Raw genomic sequence first — 15577 nt, forward strand, 5'->3', positions numbered from 1 at the left:
GAGCTGCTAAGTTAGGGATTCTGCCCCAGGACCTCCCAGTCCAGCCTGTTGGCATTTAGGCACCTCTGCCAGGTGCATATGCTCAGGATGGAAGAAGCAGGCATGGAGGCTCAGGTGCCTCCCTGGGACAAGTGCGGGGGGACGAGGGGGCGTGCACAGCCCCCCATCCCTGCTGCCTCCTGGACCACCCCAGTCCTGCTGCACTGCTTCTCATCTGAAAGCTCACTGTCACACTGTGCATGGCTCTTTATCCATTTGCACACAAAGTAATGCCACAAATAAAACACTCAGAGAAAAATAAATCCCGAATATTCCAAACCACTTCAGCTCTTCTGGAAATGTGGATGTGTTCGTGTTAGATTGAATTTAGACCACCCTTCAAAGTGTCAAGCTAGTATGTGATTGTGAGATGTCTATAAACTGAGAAATTATTATAATTCTATCATAATTTACTACTTTACCGAAATAAACTAATAAGATAAATAAATACTGCCGCTTACGCCCAATTGACTAATATGACCCAAACAGAAATAAAATATCGGATGGAGGTGAGATGCCAAGATTAAACGAGATTAGTGACAGAATCTCAGCCCACTGTTTCAATAGAATTAAAGTGATGATTTAATGTGTTTTTAGCTCAGAATCATTGGAAGAGGGTTTTTTGTAATAACATAGAAATGAATACACACTTGTCCACGCTGCAGAGGAATAAAAGGTTGTAATATTTTTGAGTCTCTTGGCAGGGCAATCCATTCTCATCAATCTCACACCCTGCAGGGGGACATGAAGATGTTTTTCTTCCAATCATTCACAGTCATTATTTAATGTAGGGGAGCAGCCACTGTCTTCATTAATATATTAACCTATGGCTCAGAAAGGCCTTGCAGTAAACCAACAGACAGCTCCTCGTGACGGGTTTATGCCATAGGGCCTGGGGATGTGAGCCATCCGGTGTGCCAGCCCCTGGAAGAAGCCGACTTTGATACCCAGCCAAAGAGGGCCAGCCAGCACCGCAGCTCGCGGGGATGACCAGAGCGGGGCACCCAGCACCGCAGCTCGCGGGGACGAGTGGAGAGGCTTGGCCAGCACCCTGGCTTACAGAAACAGCTTCAGTGCTGTGCCCAGTGGCTGGTTAGAATGCGTGTGGTCTCAGCTGTGTGTCGTGGCCAGTTATGTGGGATGCTAATGCAGGAGGACTGAGAGTTCAAAGGCTGCCTGGAAAATTGGATGAGTCCCCGTCCCAAAGCATGAAAACAAGACCCTCTAGTGAAGAATTCAAGGCTTCAAATAGAGTAGATCCGTATGTTGCAGAACAGAACTAGCGCTCATAGACGCGTTGATGTAAAACAAGGAGAGTGCAAGGAATCGGCTCTTGCTCACCATTCAGGCCTCTGGGTCCTCAGGCCAACAACACCTGGCCCGGTCACCCCCATCAAAACCACCGAGCTCCTGGAAACACAGAGTCCAGCTTCTTAATGTCCCCAGCTTCAAGGAACATTAAAGGAAGTCACAGATGCAGACAGCCCTGAGCGGCCTGGACCTGTCTTCGGATCCCTTTCTTCCCCAATAACGAGAACGTGGGGCTCCCCACACCACAATCCCAGCCTGAAACTTCGCCAGCAGTGAAACTCTCGGGCTGGGGGAGCCGGGGGTGCCAGGGTCGTCTTTCTGAGACACAGCAACAATGTCATTCTCACAGGGAGAGGCCAGGACTGGCTGGCGCAGTGTGGCCCCAGCAAGTACCCTGGCGAGGAGCCCCCCGGTCCTCCCTCTCTGGAGCCCCCACTGGTCCAGCCCAAGTCTCTGTCCTTAGGCTGCTCCTGCTGCAGTGACGCAGTAGACAGGAAACACTTGGGCACAGGCTGCGGAGGACCTTGTGCCGGGTCACGCGGAGACCTCAAACAGCTCTTGCTATTGTGGGCCGTGGACGGCCTGCACCCCCTGCCCTGGTTATGTGCCTCAGGACCATCCAGCACCCGTCCTAAGGACAGGACTTTGGGACAGCAGCAGAGGCCAGGCCTGACTCCCTCCTCCTGCACCAACACAGCACTGGACAGGGACACTGCCTCGCACGGGAGCAAACAGAACGTCCAGCGCTCAGGGAAGCCTGGGTAAATACTAGCTCCACCCTCACTGCTGCTCTTTTCAGGGAGACAGAGACTCTGCTGACTGAGCTGTGCAGGCGGCACCCCAGCCTCGGTCTCCCCATCCGTACCCACCCTGGGGAGCTTGACCTGATCGGAGTGTCTGGTGCCACCCTCCTGCAACACCCTCACCTCCAGCTGAGCCGCTCCACTAAACAAGGTCCCGCCTGCCCTGCTCATGTGCTATCCCCACGGGGATGTCGGATTCACTCCCGGGACGTGGATAGTGCCATCCATTAGAGACCCAGGAGTGCTTTCGGGTTCCCAGACCCTGAGCGAGCTGCTATGGGGGTCTCCTTCCCTTCTCAGCAGGGCTGCCATCTCACTGGGCTGGCTCTGCTCTCCACCCGAAGAGCCCTCAGGATCCAGGACAGGCCCCAGCGAGGGCCGGGGATCCACAACAATCTCGCCCCACAGCTGGTCCCTCGTGCAGAGGGCCAGGCTGACGAGCCTGACTGGCCCGCTGCTGTGGGTGCCTCTCCTTTCCCTCCAGTGCCGGGTCCTCGTCCATCTGTGCTCAGCAAGGTGCCCACCACCTAGATTTCCTGGAAATGCGGCTCCTCAGGCCCCAGCCCGGAGGCCCAGGACTCACATCCTGGGCCGGGTTCAAGAGATGCTAGCCTAGAAATGGGCAGCACGATGTGGAGCCAAAGCTTCAGCCAGGGACCCCACTTCTGTGCCTTGTCCTCCCCTTGCCTTGGGGTTCCCAGTCCTGGGGGCTCCAACCTGAGCGTGGACTCAGGACAGCATCTCTGTCTAACTGTGCCCCAACTCAGGTCCTCCCAGACCCAGCCTTTACCCCAACCCCCTCCTTTCCACATCCACCACAGAGCCAGGGCTCCGTCTCAGGTGTCTGCAGGCCACCCCGAGTTCTTGCTCTTGCTACTTACATCCCAGATGTGGAGCCCCACCTGCAAGGCGCAGGTCTGACCCTGGCTGCCCTGTGCCCTCTGGTCCAGCTGCCCGCCATCGCCTTGATCTGGCCTTGTCCTCTGAGCCCAAGCCAGCCCCCTCTTTCCTCTGCAGAGCCCCCAGGGCCTCCCACTCCCTCCGAGTCCACAACCAAGTCCCCTGTGTGGTTGGTCGGACCCTTCATGCCCTGGCTTCCCTCTGTGGCCTGGTGGCCTGCTCGTTCTCCTCCAGCTACCCGCCCCTGTGGCTTCGCGCGCATCCAACCTCTGCCCGCAGGGCTCATCCCTGCACACACAGCCCCACCTCCCTCCTGCCCTCGCGCCCTCGAGGGACACCTGCAGGAGACAGCAAGATCAAGTGCCAACCTGCGCCCCCTCCCTGCCCCCACCACGCACCATCACAGCCTCTTGGTGCACTTCACTGCCCTTGCTTACCGCTGCCAGCCCCAGCGGCCAGGACAGAGGTGTGGTCAAGCCTGAGCAGGGGCCGAGGGGAACCAGAACAGGGTGCATGCGTTCAGGAGCATTTACAACGGTGTTTTCCCAGCGTGGGCAGAGGGACAGCAGCGCCAGGTGGTGCCAGGCTCCAGGGCTGGAATCGGCCCACCGCAAAGGGACCTGTGAAGCCCAGGAAAAAAACAAGGTGTTATGGTTTGTGTCTGTGTGTCCCCCCAAAGCCTCATGCGGTCATGGGGCAGGCTTTTAGGGTTTGATTGATTATAGGTGTGAGAGCTACACCCGCCCTGGGGTGGATAGTTTGTATGTGTAAGGGACAGGAAGAGGCTGCTTGGGGCGATTCCTCCCTTTTAGTGATTGTTGCTTTGCTGTGTTCTGCTGCCATGAGCTGTAGCCCTCTGCCATGTGGCACTCTGCCTTGTAGCCTGCCAAGTATGGACTAAAACCTCTACAAACTGTAAGCGAAATGAACCTTTCCTTCCTTAATTTTGGGCATCAGGTACTTTGTCCCAGCAACAAGAGGAAAGTCACCAAGACACAAGGGCAGGTGGGGAGGGCCACTCCTCTGAAGGTGGTGGCCCTGGGCCTGGGCAGTGAGCAGTAACCACCTACCAGGAGGGGGCCCTTCTGTCTCTCTATCCCTGTATCTCTCTGTCCCTCCATCCCCTCACGCTGCTCCTCCCCAGCCAACCCCAACAAGAAAACCAAGGGCAGCAGGTGCAGTGCAGGCTACAGATTGGCGGGAAGGAAGTCAGCTGCCATGTTTCCATCGCACCGCAAGCCCCGTGGGTGTGAACACCCTAAGGCCCCGTGCCAGCCATCAGAGATGGGCAGCTGACTGCAACAGAGATGTGTTTGCTCTCAGACCCAAGGCCACACACAGCGAGTCCCACGGTTGACAGGCCCCGTTCCTCTGACAGCCCCAGGAAAAACCACCAGCCCAGATCTCCCAGCCCCTGGCATGGGGGTGGCCAGATGTGCCTCATCTCCAGCCAGTACCCCCACTTTATCCTCAGGCCCTCAACGCCCATGTGCAACTCGGGCCTTTCTTCTTGTTATGGGCACTGGTCACACTCAGTAAGGATCCGCCCTCTACCATCAGGCCTGATCTTGCCTACTACACCCAACACAACCCCCTTTCCTAATGAGGTCACAGTCACCAGGGTCGGGGCTTAGGACTTCAGTATACATTTTGGGAGCCACAAGTCAGCCCCTAAGAGCAAAGACTCAACAAACACCCCCAGCAGAGCCAGGAAAGCACCTGTACCCTCTGAAGATGGGAAGAAACTCCAGGATTAATCAAATGGTCTCACTGCACTAAAAAGCCTTTCTTTCCATGAAGTTATGTCAGAACTGTGGGCAGCTGTAAGTGTCTAAGGGAAGCCAAAGAATGGATTCAGTCCCCAGGAGAGAGAGACAGAGAAAGAGACAGAGACACACAGAGATACAGAGAGACACAGAGAGACAGACAGAGACAGAGAGACAGAGACAGACAGACAGACAGAGACAGAGACACAGAGAGACAGAGACACACAGAGACACAGACACAGAGAGAGACAGACAGACAGAGACAGAGAGACAGAGACAGACAGAGAAACAGAGAGACAGAGAGACACAGAGAGACAGAGACAGAGGGAGACAGAGATAGAGAGACAGAGACAGAGAGACACACAGAGAGACAGACAGAGAAAGAGAGACAGAGAGACAGAGAGAAAGAGAGAGAACAAAGGCACACATGCTTTCTGTGCTTCCATACAGCGCACTCTAAAATATAAATCCATCAATCTCCGCTTCCAAGGAGCCCGCTTGGTCTGCGCTAGCGTCACCACCGGCCGTGTTAACCTGTGGAACAGTGTTGCTGAGCACATCCTGCCCTCCATGCCCACAGATTTCACCACTGTGGGCCCAACCAAGGGCTGAAAATATGGAAAATAAAATTGTGTCTGTACTGAATGCAGTTTTTTAAATTATTCATACCCATTTACACAGTACAGTGGGCAAATCAGAAATGATTTAAAGTATATAGGAGCGTGTGCATAGATGCAAACACCACATCATTTTGTCTTTTTGTTTGTTTACTTGTTTTTTTTAGTGGGGGGTTGCACTGGGAATCAAACGCAGGACCTTGCACTTGCCAGGCAGGCTGTGCTACTGACTATATCCCTGCCCCCACCACATCATTTTAGAAAAGGGACTTAGGCACCCGTACAGGTCGGGGTTCCTGGGCCTCCTGAGACCTCCGCCTGTGCAGACGGCGGGATGACTGTGTTACCGGTTCAGAGGCCAGAGCCGGTCTGACAGGAGCGCTTTCCGTATTGCTGTAACCAACGCTTCGCTGTTTCTGTGGAGAGAGGCTGGCCGCACGTTTTGTGGCTTCTTGGGCTCCTCTGGGACAGTGCCTGTCTGCCTTCTTTCCACAGAGGAGGATCTCCTGCCTATTTAATTTATAGGCCACATGATCAGATTGGCAGAACTATTCTGAAATCTTTAGGCATAAGGAGTATGGTTTTACAAAGCCATCTAAAACATGTTTATAAACAAGAACCTGATGTCAGAAGGCCCTTCCTACCCAGTCTGGTTTTCTTGGTGACATTACGATAAAGGCAAAAGGTGCATTAAAAGCTTTGGATCTGTACAGAGGGGGTAAAATCTCACCCACAGACAGTTCCTGTCTAAGGAGGAACAGGCCAGATATAGATCAATAGATGCAGTAAAATGTTCTGCCTTGTTTCAACCAAGCTACTCTGTAAAGCACCAGTGTTCTCACAAGATGAACAGGAATCTATTTCTAAAATTTCTGCATTAAATATACAATTTACTCTATAGAATGAATATGTCCGGGGGACAATTCACTGAAAAGTGATGTGCTGACTTGCCCTCTTTTCCAGGATAAACTCCCGTAATCACCCGCCACGCCCTGGCGGGCAGATGCTGCAGACTTTGCTCCTGAGCTGGGGGGGTTAAAACTTGATGCCCGAACTCCTAGCCAGCAGTACAAGCGTTTGCTGTGGGGCGAAGCTTTTCATCCTGGTTAGTCCAGCTGCTTCTGACTCACCGGGAAAAGGAACAGGCAAGTGTACATGGCTGTAGTACTCCTAACATCAGCACCTAAATGCACTCTCAAGGACAGAACTCTGGTCCTTGGACAGACAGCTGGACTCAAAAGCGTGCAGCCGTCATCTGCGAGGCTAGGGGACGTTCACGTCCAGTCTCTGTACTGCAGGATGGACCAGCTTCCTGGCAGCAGAAAGATCAATCAAACATCTCACAAAGGAGGCTCAAAGTTCAGTAATGTGAGACCTTAATTTACAGTGGTCTCCAATTTATTGTTGTGTATTTTTAAACCATGCTATTTAAAGCACAGCTAATTTAAAAGCTAGTGCTGGTACTGCATGGTCACTGCTAAAGATTTATCAGATGCTAATAAGAAAAGTAACCTGTCTGTGGTCCCAGGGCCCCTGAAGAACCCAACCTCCAATACCTCTGTCTGTTGGGTGACAGATACTGGCTTTCTGATAGGTAGTTTGCTACTTCTTTGTCTTGTATTTGTTATTTGTTTGCACTGCAGTTTAAACATTACAGGAAAACATACAGCCTTACTGGGTCAATACAACCATGCGTTTTTTCAGAGGGACCTCTTGTCCCCGTGTGACACCCTTTGTACAGCTCTTTTTTTTTTTGGAAGGGGGCGTGTACCAGGAATCAAACTCATGACCTCAGGCTTGCCAGGCAAGCGCTTATGCTGCTGAGCTACATCCCCGGCCCTGTACGGCTCTTCGAAGTCCTCTGGAAGCAGGAGTTGTGGGCAATGAAACCGGAGCCTCCATCCAAGAGTGAAGAAACCAGCTTGCCCCAGACCCACAGCAGAGGCTGACAGTGTGGGCCTACTGTGTGTGTATGTGTGTGTGTGTGTGTGTGTGTGTGTGTGTCACTGTGCTCCTGGCTGGGGAGACCAAGCCCACCACCTGCAGTCCCCACAACTCTCTCACCCCACACCTGTACCACCGCCTGAGCGGGGAGGACATTGACAAACAGCCCTTTCATGGCTCTTGGTAAACACACGAGGCACATCAGCACTACTCATTATGTTTGACACAAAAAAAAACAAAATTCCACCCACGTTCATCATGCACTAGAGATGGTTAGTGTAAGACAATCTGCAAGACGGTCTAAGGCTACAGATGGTAGTACAAGCAAATGGCACACGTGCTTAAAGGAGATGTTACAGTTTTCTAAGAATCTGCAATGTAAGTAATTAGGGTAATCAAAGCAAACACACAGTTTCCCATATGCACCTTGACACCCAGCTAATGAGACCAAGGATTCCCAGCTTTAGGGATGTTCATAAAAATTTAAAACATCTCTGGTTCAATCAACCAACAAACACATTTTCTAAAGGCCTTGATGCCATGCCTAACATGGCAGACACTACGTAGGTAGGCACAGGAAGTCATAGCGGAACCACGAGCAGGCACTGAGGAGATCCTGCAGTGGGGACCAGAGGGCCATTTCACAGAGGTCAGACCGGCAGAGCAGGAGAGCGGGAGGTGAGGAGGTGTGGGTGGTGTGGAAGGGGCCGAGGCCCAGGCAGAGGGATGCTGTAAGCAGTGGTATGTGTGGAGCAGGACAGCTAAGCACAGAGGTAGCACCGGGCATCCAGGGGGAGAAAGTAGCCACGTGAAAGGCCCAGCGAAGTCACTACCCACCAGTCCTCCCCTCCTTCCAAGCAGCACATCCTTCTGGGTTTGGATCCTGGGTCCTGCGTCTTGGCCCCCCATCCACCCAGACCTCCTCCTAGGCTGGATCTCTACCCACAAACCAGGCGCAGGGAGGGCTCCCGGAAAGCTTAGGATGGGGTGGGAGCCTCATTTTCTCTTCTTTGGAGACTGGGGATGGGGTAGGAAGGAGGAAATTGGGCTTGGGTTTGAGAAGATTACTCCTGGGTAACTGCCTGGTTATTATTACAACGGTTGGGTTTTTTTTAATGCTCCTGGCTTAAACTGGTTTTCCCAGAAGCAAACCTTGGGACAGACTGCCCTGCAGGTTGTGTAGCTGAGACACCAGGGGCCCACCGTAGGGTGGGAACTGACACGGGGACAAAAAGTCGCCAGCAACGATGTGGGGTGATGAAGACCCTCCCATGCAGGCACGGGGACCGGGACAGGCAGCACAGTGCAGGAAAAGGGACAGGGGTCCTGCGGGGTTGGGTGGGTGATGTGGGGCTCCCACGGCGTTCACTTCCGTACTTGTAACCTGTCTGGAAATCTTACTTCGAACTCCGCATTACAGAACAAAACAAAGCGAAAATAAATAAATAAAAACAAAAGAAAACCAAAAAACTTTCCATTTAGAAAAAATAAAACACAACCAGATACTGTCCCAGTGCCAGGCTTTCGGAACGGAGAAGACCATGTTGGGATTCCGTGTGTGATCTGAGTACTTTCAAAGTGTGGTGACCTCAGCCAGAAACAAGGGTGAGTGGCACGTATGCAGTTTAAAGGAGCTGCATTCAAAGGCTGTTAATTTGGTTTAGGCCTCAGAAAGACAAGGAGCTTTATGAGTACTTGTGATAGCAGCAAACAGTAAACATGAGACATTGGGACCAAGTGTCTTACACAACCATGTTAATGGGAAACAGCCTGCATATAAGATTGTCCAGCGTGAGTATAAAATGCTTGGCAATAAAGCCTTACACAGGAGCAACAAAAACAAAGAAAGTGGCATCTATGGTGCAGACACGTGCACCTCGGGCGACTGGAAAAAACAAGCCAGCAGTCAGACGGCCCTTCCCTCTGTCCTCTGACTGCTCCTGTTTAAAGTCTATAGTGTTAGCGAGCAGGACAAGAGGTACTCACAGCAGCTTAAAGCAGTAAAGGAAATACTGTCACGGCTTCCATAAGGGAAAGGAGTGCTAACTGACAAGCCCTAGGGACACTTCTGACTAGTCCACAGTTTTAAACCTAAAACTAATAAAACAATTGGCCAGTGCATCTAAGACTGCACCCTGATTTAATGTAACTGTTTTATATGATCTATGTTTTCTTATCTGTTCATCTGTTTTTAATAACTGGTTGAAATACTCGTGCCAGCTTCAAAAAAAATTTTTTTGAGCTAAAAAAAAGTAATAACAAGTAATGGGAAATCTTCTAGAACTTACCGAAGAGGTGTAACCTACCAAGAAGGTACAGTGTGCACGTGTCCAAGCTCTTGTTCCCCATAATTCAAGGGCATCTAGGTAATCTTTGCAGCAAATGGGAACAGCACCTCTGCAGAATGGAAAAATACACAGGAAGTGGGGGAGCATGCATAGGAAGAATGGAAGGTCCCTCGAAAAGCCAGAGGTAGATGTGACTTTACGCAGGGAGCTGGCTTCTTGCAGGGCACAAAGGTTTTGGGAGGACTTTGGTAATCAAGGGTGAGACTGATGACCACAGTGAGAGCTACGGCGTTAATAATAAAGGGACCCATGACATAGGCAAATATATGTACAGATCATCGCCTCAACTTGAGCCTCAAAGGCCCAGACGTATTACTGCTTTCAGATTTATTTATGGATCAGTGTCCTCATGCGATAAAGACTTGGCTTGTAAGCTAAAAATACCGAAAGTCACAACGCATGACTGGGCTTTCTCTCCTTTCTTTACTGCACAAGCGATGTCAGCACAGGCCACCAGTCCAGGGCCAGCTCCTTACTCATCCAGCAGACAGGACGGAGGTGTCAGAGAGGAGCCGCCCGAAGCTCTGTGCTAATAAACCATGGCCTCAGCCCCTGTCAACTGCCAGCGAAGTCACCCAAGTGGGCTGGGAATGTAGCTCAGCGGCCTAAGTGCCTGCCTGGCAAGTGCAAGGTCCCGAGTTCGATTCCTGGTACCACGAAAAAAGTCATGCAAGTTTTACCAGAGGCCTCTTCCCCAAAGTGCCCCTCTCCACGGCTAACCTGACTTTGCTGCAGGCTGCTGCTATCTGGGCTCCATGGAGGGAAAATCCGAACCCCAGCTCCTGGCTGAGCCATTCCTGGTGTGGTTAATATCCTAAGAAAAGGTAGAGAAGTGCCTCAGCATCCTCTCCACTGAGGAGGAGCTGCCTGGTCTTCTGGGGAGGTTGGTCTTTCCTTTTCCTTCCTTCTTTTCTTCTTTATTTCCTCCCTTCCGTCCTTCCTTCCTCCCCGCCCCAGCAAAGGCCTGAGTGCCTGCTGCTTGCCAGGAGAGAAGGAGCCTGGGGTAGAAATGTCCCAGGCTGTGGGAAGTTGAGTGTGTGCTCTCCTCCAAGTCCAGCGTGGACAAGAGAGAGGAGTGGAGACCCCAGCTGGGCCAGAGTGGAGAGAGGAATGGAGACCCCAGTTGTGCCTCAAGTGGGCGCCCAGTGGGAGGCCCCACTGCCCAGGGACGCCAGACGGCACTGCACTACTGCGAAGGGGGAGGCGTCCAGAGGGCACGGAGAGGAGAGACCTCAGCACACCTGTCCTGCCACTCGCAGCCGAGGGCCGAGCGGACGGGCTCTGCACCCCAGCCAGAGCTCTGCGCTTTCATAGGTGACACATGCGGCCACTGAGGATTTCAAGCTGGGAGGGACAGGGAAGAGCGTGGCAGGGAGGGCACGCAGGCAGTGATCAAGAAGTCCCGGAGGCCGCCCGGTGGAGGTGCCTGCCCGGAGAGGCTGACGGGGCCTGTTCCTCCAGCAGGCTGGGCTGGGGGGTAGCTGGAGGATGGAGGTTCATCCCGTTCAGGCGGGCGGAGATGAAAAGGCTGGAGTCTCCGTGGGGCGGGGCGGGGGAAGGCACTCCCTCTCTGGGTGTGCAAACCGGTACAGTTTGGGGTTGGAAATGTGGCTTTCCCCGTCACGTTTAAAAAGACTGTTCATACACTTTTCCTAAGCAATTTCTACATAAAATCCTTGCACAACTCTGTGAGCATATACACGGTTATCTCCTACAGCTTTTTTTTCTTTTTTTTTTTCTTGAATATTAGGGGTCAAACCCAGGGCCTTCACACTGAGCTACATCCCTAGCCACTTTTTTATTTTTCATTTTGAGATGGGGTCTTGCCCGGGATATAGCTCAGTGGCACAGTGCCTTGCTTGGCAAGTGCAAGGTCCTGAGTTCGATTCCAGGTACCAAAAAACAAAAAGAGAGAGACAGGGTCTTGCAAAATCACTAAGCTGCCAGGCTGGGCTCAAACTTGTGATCCTCCTATTTCAACCTCCCAGAGTGCTGGGATTACAAGCGAGTGCCACCACCCCCCTTAGCACTTTTAATGGTCCGAAAGACATGTTTTTAAAAGGAAGCAATCAGATATTCACCATCAGTCACATAAATTATGCCACTAGAAAGAACGAAGGGCCCAGAATCCCACGTGCACACCGTATCGGGGAGGCGGCTAAGAAACAATTCCAGAGAGGGGCTTGAGGGTGACGTTTCTCCCCAGTCCCAGATGGTTTGGCGGTGGCCCTGGGGACTACAGTGCAAGCAGCTGGGACTCGGATGAGCAGCATGGAGAGAAACTCCTGTGAACAGAAAACGCAGAACAACGTATGTGTCCTATTACGGTAAAAAAAAAAAAATCAAGACCAGGTAATGTATGTTCAAGGTCCAGAGGATGTGTTTCTTTTTTTGTTTGTTTGTTTTTCTGGTACTGGGAATTGAACTCACGACCTTGCATCTGCCAGGCAGGCGCTGTGCCGCTGAGCTAAATCCCCAGCCCCTGGAGGATGTGTTTCTGGAGGAAGAGTTTATGATAGACTTCCCCTCTGTGGTGGATTAATCAACTTGTGACACCCAGCTGAATTGAGTCAGCCTGGTGCTGGGTGTGGAAGGCCCACCTGAGGGTTGTTACTAACAGCATGAAAGGAGAACTGGAGGGGGAGTGGCGCTGTTGATTCTCCTGGAGAAGCTTGTCACGCTGGTTCTCCTGATATGAACCCAGCTGTTATCATCAGAGGAGCTTGGGTCCTTGCTGTTGCTGAGGATGGCTTCGGTTCTTTTCAGTGGAGCTCTGGTCCTTACTTTGAGCATCATTTCCTAGCTCCACTGCAGATCCCTCAGCCTGCTGACACAGATCCTTTGTCTCGCTGGTGCAGACTTTCTAGCTTCCACCACTGACCTTTGGGTCTTCCCCGTGCAGATCCTTGATACAGACTTGAAGGAGACATTGTCGTGGGCTCTAGGTCTCCAGCTGGACTCGTGGAGGACACTTCCCATGGGCTCTAGGTCTTCAGTCTAACTCATGCAGGACATTGCTGTGGGATCCAGGCCCTTAGCTGGATTCTTTCGGTCTCTAGCGTGTAGGGAGATCTCTTGTACTCTTCTGCATTTGACTTTTTGGGTGAATTATAAAATAATCCTATAAAGTATGTGTCTTGTATTAAATCAATTCCCTTGCAAATCTTGACTACAACACCCTCCTTAAGTTTGACATAAACTGTAGGGTTTCAGTTTGTGTGGTAAGTATGAGTCACTTTTGTGAGTAAAAAAAAGAAAACCAACACTTTAAAACAGTCAGTCAATAAACTGACACATTAAAAGCAACAAACAAAAAAGTTTGTGAGCCTGAGTTAAAAGTCACACTTTAAATTACATATCGGAGTATTCTTGCCGGGTCACGGGCGCTATCATTTATGAATAGCTGTCTCAGCAGGGTCAGCCAGCAGCTCCTCCAGGCTGATGCACCCGCCTGACTGCTTGGAGCCCCAAGAGTCCCTTAATGTCACTGCCCACGCTGTACCCCATCCACCTGTGACTCCCAGTTCCCAGGGCACCCGGAGTGTGGCTCCTTGCTGTCCACACTGGCCCTGTCCACTTCACCCACCCACGTCTTGCATGCTCCCTCACCCAGCACTCTGGCCACCTGGCAGCTCGGACACTTGCCATAGGGCTGTTCTAGGTTGGCATTCCTCATCCTGCCAAAGAGGGGGCAAAGTCTCCTGCCTCCTCCCCAACCCCTTTCAGCCAGGACTGTGGAAATACTTCTTTTCCCTGAGACCATCCCAATCACTGAACCCCGGAGCTGCACGGCTCTGGGTTGGGGATGGGGAGGTCTGTAAAGCAGAGGAAGCAGAACCAGCCGCCCAGGCCTCCCTAACATGGTGGCTCCCCGACAAGTCTGGGAAGTTCTGGTATCACAGAAAAGGCGTCTGCACAAAGATCCAGCTGCTACTGCCCGCCAACCAATCACGCACTCTGGATCCAGCCACCTCTGAGAGAGCCCCACGTATGACCACGGGAGGCTCTGGGGGGACATCTAGACATGGCCAGAACAGAGCGGCTGGCCAGGGAAGGAACCCATTGATGGAACCGTGAGCCAAGGGAGCCTCAACTCCTTTAAGTTGGGGTGTCGGGTGTTTTGTTCATCAGCAGCAGTGCCCACCCCTAGCCTGGGGTCTGGGCCTGGGTGCGGTGGGAGAGGCCTCCTGGTTCCTGCCTCCACTCTCCCTCCAGCCTTCACACTCACCCCAGGCCACTCCCCTCAAACAGCACACGGCCCAGGGGCAGCAGGGCACCAGGGGCAGCTCCTGAGGGCTGAAGGCCTCCTGGGATGGCACACAAGGCCGAAAGGGTTTGGGGAGCCAGAGGCCCTGTCCCCCAGTCGGTCACAGAGGCGGCTCAGACTCAGCCTCCAAAGCACGTGCTTGTCCCGGACACGGCAGCGGACCCTCCGTCCTCCCTGCAGGCTCCTCCCTGCTCCCGAACCCACAGCACTTCCCTCCCACAGCAGAGACACGGAGACGTGCTCCCCAGTCTTCTCACTCCCACACTGGCCAAACAGGGCCAGCGCCCCAAGTGATACCGCAGCCGTGAACCTCCAAGGAGCTCCAGGTGCAGGGCGGTTACTGTAGGTCACGCCGGCAGGCCTGGCCCCGTGCATCCTGGTGTGGAACTTGACATTTCCAGGAGCCTTTTTTATTTTTATCTCTGCCCCTAGGTAGTGGGCCTTAGGACCAAGGCCAGCGAGGTTGGTCCAGGGGCGATGCCCAGGCTCAGGTGAGTGGAGGACTGCAGTTCCGTGCCTCCTGATTGCCCATCCACATTAAACCCACTGGAGAAGCCCGAGCTCTGGTGCAGCTTGTGTGCCGCGGTAAGGGGTCTGCGCACTGCAGGGCCCCGGAGGTGGCATGGGCCCCAGAGGTGGTACGGGCCACGGAGGCAGGTCAAGGGGTCAGGGGTGGCGTCACCCTACATGGGTGGCAGCACCGTTCATCTAAAAGACAAAGCCTGGGGTTAGAAACCCAGGAATTAGGAGAGGAAGGTGGACAGGGTCAGAAAGGCAAGGAAGGAGGGCTGCAGAGGCGGGAGCACCTCCACTCCCTGAGCTGGCCGTGAAGCGTGACACTGTGTCACCATGACTGCCGTGTTGACAGAGGACACTGCACAGACCCAGGAGATGACGGGGTAAGAAGGTGCACTGGCAGCCCCTCTGTGCTTGAGCGGTTCCCAAGGCTTGTCCTTGAGTGAAACACAGAAAACAGGAACAAAAACAAACCCCCCAAGAGGCGGAACAGCGTTTGTGAGGATTCAGGGAAGAATACCGTGGGATCCGTTTGGAGAAGGCTGAGGTCAGAACGTTGCTGCTCCCCGAGGGGCCCCGGGTGCACAGCAGCAGGGACGAGCAGGCTAGCTCTTCCCTTATATTTCTCTGCTCCCCTTGCATTCTGTATTCAGTGCAGACAGCACATTTCCTATTAAAAATGAATTTAAAATTCTACAAAGAACACGGGCCGCCGCCAGAAACAAGAAGCAGCACAAGTTGTCACTGGGCATCTGAAATGACGCCCTCAGGAGGAGTTAAAGTAATGAGTTACCAGTCGGAGCTGACAAGTTGGCAGACACCAAACCATTCTTAAAACATCGAGACCGGCGTCTTCGCAGAGGGCTGGAAGTTCACAGAGGGCTTCTGAGAAGCTTTAGAGCAGCCGAGGGGGAAACAGACCGGGGCCTGGAAACTAAGCAAGGAAACCGGGAAACAAATTAGATGTCGGCTGCATTCTCCTGCGAGAATAAACTGCCCAGTAACAAAGCAGCGCAAAGGGAGTGGCTTAAAGCAGTAAAAAAAAGTGCTGTCTCCAGGCTTGGGG

At 52.8% G+C, this 15577-nt stretch overlaps 1 long non-coding RNA gene across 4 annotated transcripts; it reads right to left on the minus strand.

Annotated features, from left to right (window-relative positions):
• Positions 1-628: 628 nt before the first annotated feature.
• LOC106147546 lies at positions 629-15570 on the minus strand. Of its 4 annotated transcripts, none has more exons than XR_001232474.1 (5): positions 15305-15570; positions 10449-10542; positions 9687-9777; positions 3491-3673; positions 629-1449 (listed from the first exon to the last, which is right to left on the minus strand). It is a non-coding gene; the product is annotated as an uncharacterized LOC106147546 (long non-coding RNA). The 4 variants fall into 4 exon arrangements; XR_001232473.1 differs by lacking the exon at positions 15305-15570 and adding an exon at positions 11871-12010; XR_001232472.1 differs by lacking the exon at positions 15305-15570 and adding an exon at positions 11810-12010.
• Positions 15571-15577: the final 7 nt, after the last annotated feature.

The sequence above is a fragment of the Chinchilla lanigera genome, unplaced genomic scaffold (genome assembly GCF_000276665.1).
Source record: "Chinchilla lanigera isolate Chin_1 unplaced genomic scaffold, ChiLan1.0 scaffold00178, whole genome shotgun sequence".
Taxonomy (NCBI): domain Eukaryota; kingdom Metazoa; phylum Chordata; class Mammalia; order Rodentia; family Chinchillidae; genus Chinchilla; species Chinchilla lanigera.